Source organism: Epinephelus moara, chromosome 10, assembly GCF_006386435.1.
Source record: "Epinephelus moara isolate mb chromosome 10, YSFRI_EMoa_1.0, whole genome shotgun sequence".
Classification (NCBI taxonomy): domain Eukaryota; kingdom Metazoa; phylum Chordata; class Actinopteri; order Perciformes; family Serranidae; genus Epinephelus; species Epinephelus moara.
Window position 1 is genome coordinate 4,438,588 of NC_065515.1, and position 6,049 is coordinate 4,444,636.

Genomic DNA, 6,049 nt, shown 5'->3' on the forward strand with positions numbered 1-6,049 from the left:
ACACGCCTTTCTGCTGCACAGACAGCAGTCAAGTGTCTCCAAACACAACAAGTGAAACAATTTCAGCAGGGAGCCACGCAACCAAATGAACACGCAATATGAGCAGTAATAGTAGTGGCATGATCATGCCTCGTCCTCGTCCTGAATTCATTCACTCATTCATTAAACTGTAGGCTTTATCACACTCCATTCAGAGAGAACAGCTCTCAAGGTAGCTCTCACAGGGAATCGGGGTCAGTAAATCTGTAGGTTTCTTTTGTCAATAGAGAGAGAACGAATAAAGGTGAGTCATAGTTAAAGAGTGCTAATAAATATCTGTAAACAGAAGGTAGGAAACACAACAGCTAACATTTTGAAACAAAAACTGAAAATCAGGGTTTTCAAAGTTTTGATGATCATGTTTTACGAAGCCAGCATATGGCTGAGGGCTTCACAGGAACAAGTTCACACAATATGACTGTTCATGGCTCAAAATTAAATATGAATCACTTCAATGAAATCCCCCAAGCTGTGCTGGGGTGAGGCTACCCAGGCAGCTCACCATCAACAGGTCATCGATGTTGGCATTGAGCATGTTTTCAAAGTCCGCAGCTGAGATAATGGGAACCTGGTTAACCAGCTCCATCAGGAAGCGGCCCACACTGTTATCTGCTGTCACTTTGCCAGACAGCACATCATCGATATATGTTAGCACGGCTGTCAGCATATCCTGAACCCTGGCTGCAGAGCCAGCCGCCTGGGACAGATCAGAGGTTAGCCCCTTGGTGCGACTGAAAAGGACACGTGTCCTCTGCAGATGGTCCACGCCTTTCCTCTACTATGACATTTTTATGACATATTACACCATGACGTTTTTATGTCATGTTTTATGACATACTATACTCTATTTGTCATAAAACACATTGTACATGGTATATATGTCATTATATATTATGTATTTCTCCTCCAAGAATCGCCACCTCAACGTGGTGGAGGGGTTTGCGTGTCCCTGTGATCCATGGAGCTGTGTTGTCCGGGATAATAGCCTCTGGTAGGGTCTCCGAAAGCAAAGTGGTCCCAGGGGAGGGGCCAAACTAAGAGCAGTTCAAGAAGACCACAATGATGACCACAATGAACAAGTACCTCGTCTGGTATGGGGACACCAGGGCACTTTTCCGTGAGCATCTGGTGGGCAGGTTCAGCCCGAATGAATAACATGGAGCTGCCACCCTGTGGGCCCACCACTGAAGGTCCAGCATCAGGGCCGCGTGCACTGTGTGCCGGGCGGCAGGCAGGGGCAGGGACCCCGGGCGTGCTGACATCTGAGGGGAGCTTGGAGTTGAGCTGCTGCTCCNCAGGTTCAGCCCGAATGAATAACATGGAGCTGCCACCCTGTGGGCCCACCACCTGAAGGGTCCAGCATCAGGGCCGCGTGCATTGTGTGCCGGGCGGCAGGCAGGGGCAGGGACCCCGGGCGTGCTGACATCTGAGGGGAGCTTGGAGTTGAGCTGCTGCTCCGTCACGCCGAAAGGGGTCAGTTGAGGTGGTACAGCTGATCAGGATTCTCCTGGGTGCCTCCCATTAGAGGTGTTCTGGGCTGGTCCAACTGGTACGAGTCCCCGGGGCAGACCCAGGACACGCTGGAGGGATTATAAATCTCATCTGGCCTGGGAACACCTCAGGGTCCTCCAGGAGGAGCTGGAAACCGTGGCTGGGGAGAGGGACATCTGGAATGCTTTGCTCAGTCTGCTGCCCCCTCAACCCAGCTTCAAATAATTGGTTGAAAATGGATGGATGGATGGATGGATGGATGGATGGATATTATATATTTTGCATGGTAACCTTTGTATTGTTTTTTCTTTTCTAAATTTTTCTACTTTTTTTCTATTTTTTCTACTACGTTTTGATCTCTTATTGTGACAATATTTATGTATTTTGTACTTTTATTGTGTCCTAATGGAAATGTATGCTGTCTGGATCTCATCCTCTGTCAAACATTAATTGCATCTCATTATCTTATGTATATCTATATCGAAATCAATTTTGTACAGTAGATTATAGCTGCTATTGCCTTCATTGTTGACATTTTGTAGTGCACCTGTTGGATTCTTTACTAAACGCACACCTGACCACAACTGTGAACAGAGCGAATCTGAGTATCCTGGTGTGCGTTGAAACTTTGATTTATTTTTTGCTACTCTATAAATTTTCATGACATTTTTTTGACCTATTGTACTATGAAATGTTTTAAACATTTCTGTGGCATACTATATGAAACCTTCGCAGCCTTGACAAAACTAGTATCCGGTGTAGCCGTGACCCGAACAAGATTCTCCCTCATTTAAACCCAGATTTGGAACCTCAGCGCGTTCCCATTAAATGCATTCGAGTATCACCGTTGTGCTTGGAAATAACATTTATTTTGTGCCAAGTCAGAGCACAAGGCCCCGTTCAGTGATCAGAAAAGCCACTGTTCTCACCACCTCCACCACTCCTTCCAGTTACCGCCATTGGGCAGACACTACACTCCCACTGGCCCGGAAAAAACATCTACAAATAATCCTTTATTCCCTCTGCAATAACCACCCTGAACAATCTAAAATAGACACTGAACTTTATTCTGCTTTTATGAGTTGCTCTTTTAACAGTCCTTTTTATATTGGTTTTAAATGTGTTTTGTATGTGAATCATGTGCATTGTTGAGCCTTGTCAAAGAAGAATTGGGGACAATTTAATACTCTATGAATAAAGAGTGGTGCAGGGGTGACGGTTTTTTGTAGACCAGCAGAGTTTAACATCACCCTGGTCTCTCACCCTCAACGGAAAGCCAATTGTGTATTTTCATTGGATTTAGGCGATCACAGAAAATACTCTTTGTGGCAAATGTTTGATACTTCCACGTTTTGCAATCGCCAGAGGTAAAAAGTTAACCTTAAGCTATAAATGAACAACACCAGTGGTTCTCAACTGGTGGGTCGCAGTAAAATACACTTTATTTCTAAGCATAGTGAATTTCCAGCAGCTGTAGAATGAGTGACTAATGGACAACTACTTGACAGAGACAGCAAACTGGCTTGATGACACGGCCAAACACAAGTATGACGCTGGATATTTTAAACTTTGTGGACCTTCAGCTTATGTTAAGGAAAAATCTGGACGCCATGGCTGGACCATTTGGGAACCACCGAACTACACCACGGTCGCATGGTTTTAATGCCACTGCTACAACAAGGCTGTAAAGCCGTGTCCGGTGTGATGACGTTCTGTAGCCTCATTTAGCCACTTGGTAGCGAAGATTTTTTAAGACACTTAAAAACTTCACAGTTCACAAGAGGGATATTTACTGATGTATTTTATGTTGTAGAATAAAACATGAAAGTCTTTTGAGCTTGTGTTAACCACAGATCCTAAAACCATTTAAAAATCCCACTGACTTTGAGACGAGGGACCACGAGTGCTAACATGTGAAACTCATCTCCCGGTTTTAGGACTTATTCCTGCAGAACTCTGTATGTGTATGTGTGCTGCAGTTTTATTCTATTCAGATGTTTCAGAGTCGTGGCATTGACCCAGCACACACACACACACACACACACACACTGCCAGTGCTGAAATAACTACATGGAATTCAGCCATGACTGATTTCATTACTAACACCTGTTTTCTCCTGCCGTGACAAGACAAAATGTCTTATCTACATGCATCAAAGTAACAGGGTGCACATAGCAGGTTACTCACCCACTGAGTGGGAGGGTCCACTCCTTGTTCACGGCATTCTGTAACAGAGTGGGTTTCATCTACTTTAATGACATAAGTTGGATGTAATTCACACTAACTGGTTCAGTCAGTTTCCACTGAGTTTCTCAGTCATGTGTAACTCTGAACAAAAGCAGCCTTACTCTATTGCATAATCCACAGGAATAGTGAACAAGTGTAAAGTTGAGTATTACACAGGTACAACATTTCTGTGACGCCATCGGAAGTGGAAAAATCAGCAAGACAGGTGCGTCACCTTCTACCAGAGAGTTTACTGTGTTCACCTGTAAAATAATTTACTGTGATTATTTGGACTGATTGGTCTGTTTCAAGCCACAATACCAATGCGGCTCTAGGGATGGCAATTTTGGCGTGTTTGCTGGTTGGTCCATGACATTTTCTGCAGAGGTTCATAATGTCCAGAGGATGAAGCCTAATGACTTTGGTGATCTCTTGACTTTGCCTCTAACCAGCAGGTTAACATGTGTTTTTGGATTGTCATCAAATGGCATCGGACGCTATCAGGGTGTCGTTGCATTTTACCAACTTGTAAACTCTTTTATTGACCAGTCTATACTGTACATTTTATTTCTTCTTTCTTAATAGATTCCTTTATTCCACTGAACTCTTTGGCATATTTTTATCTTTGATTTGTATTTATTACACATCCATTTATGTGTCTATATGTTACTGTACGTTATAGTATATATGCAAGGCATGCTACAGACAGTCACCTTTCTGTCAGGGAGAATTGTAATAACATTGGTGACCCAGACTCTTTGCTTTAGTGCGATCATGAGGTTGCCATGAGACTTGGTCCACATTTCAGTTTCCCCCTCAAGATGAACTGTGATCACTTTTCCTGATTTTTTTTTTCTTTAACACTTTGGCATATGACTAAATACCTGCTAAACAAATTACAAATTACATTCCCATCAGCCTCAGCTACACTTTGTGTTTGGTGCTAATCAACAAATGTTGTCACACGTGGTGTCCCCCAAGGTTCGGTGTTGGGTCCCACCCTGTTCACTCTCAACATGTCAGCCATATCATCAGTAGGCATGGTATCTCCTTCCACTGCTATGCCGATGACACACAGCTGTATCTCTGCACAAAACCCACTCCCTCTACACCCCTGCCACTATCTACACTGACTTCCTGCCTGGAGGAGATAGAGGTATGGATGAAGCTAAATTTCTTACAGCTAAATAGTTCAAAGACAGAAGTTATCCAATTTGGCACACCGCACCAGGTCCAGTCATCCACCATCACCAGCATCACTTTCTCCGGCCAAAACACCCCCCTCTCCACATCCATTATTAACCTGGGCGTTAAAATGGACCCTCACCTCACCTTTGAGACTCATATCAAACACCTGTGCAAGACGCCTTTCTTTCACCTCCAGAACATCGCCAAACTCCGTCCCATGCTCACCCTTGCAGATGCAGAAAAGCTCATCCTACCTTTGTCTCCTCTAGGTTGGATTACTGTAATGCACTCCTAATCGGGATCCCTAGCTACAGCCTTCAGCGGCTCCAGTACATTCAGAACAGTGCTGCTAGGATCCTGATGAGGGTGCGCAAACATGACCACATCACCCCCATCCTTAAGTCACTTCACTGGCTCCCCATGTCACTCAGCGTCGAGTTCAAGGTTTCCCCTTACCCCCCAGGTCCAACCTAAAAACCATGGGCATGCGGGCCTTCTGCTCGGCTGTGGAACGCCCTCCCTGACCACCTCAGGGCACCACAGTCTGTGGATACATTTAAGAAAGGTCTAAAAACTCACCTCTTCAACAAAGCCGTTGACCTCTTTTTTCATGTCACTTCTATCCTCATATATCCCATGTACTGATGTAATGCTTTAATCATGTGTTCTTTTCTTTTGTATCATTTTTGAGTGCCTTCTTCTGTTTTAATTGTAGTTCACTGTACTACACTGTTGTTTTTATCATCGTTTTATAGCACTTTGAGATTCCCCGGAATGTAAAGTGCATTATAAATAAAATGTATTATTATTACCTTCACCTTCCTGCCTGCTGCTGTCAGGCTACATAACCAGCACTGCTCACAGTAGACTGCACCATGGACACTTTATTGACACTATGGACACTTTATGGACACCACAGCTGTCTACTGTTTTGCACATACAATCACTTGCACTAGATGTGCTCCCTTTATCCACTGCTCATTCTCATTCACTGCTGCTCATTATTATCCACTTCCTATTATTTTCATTATTATTGTTATTGTTATTTATCGCCGACTCTTGGATTTTTGTACTTATTTGCATGCCTAGTTATAGTTATTTAAGT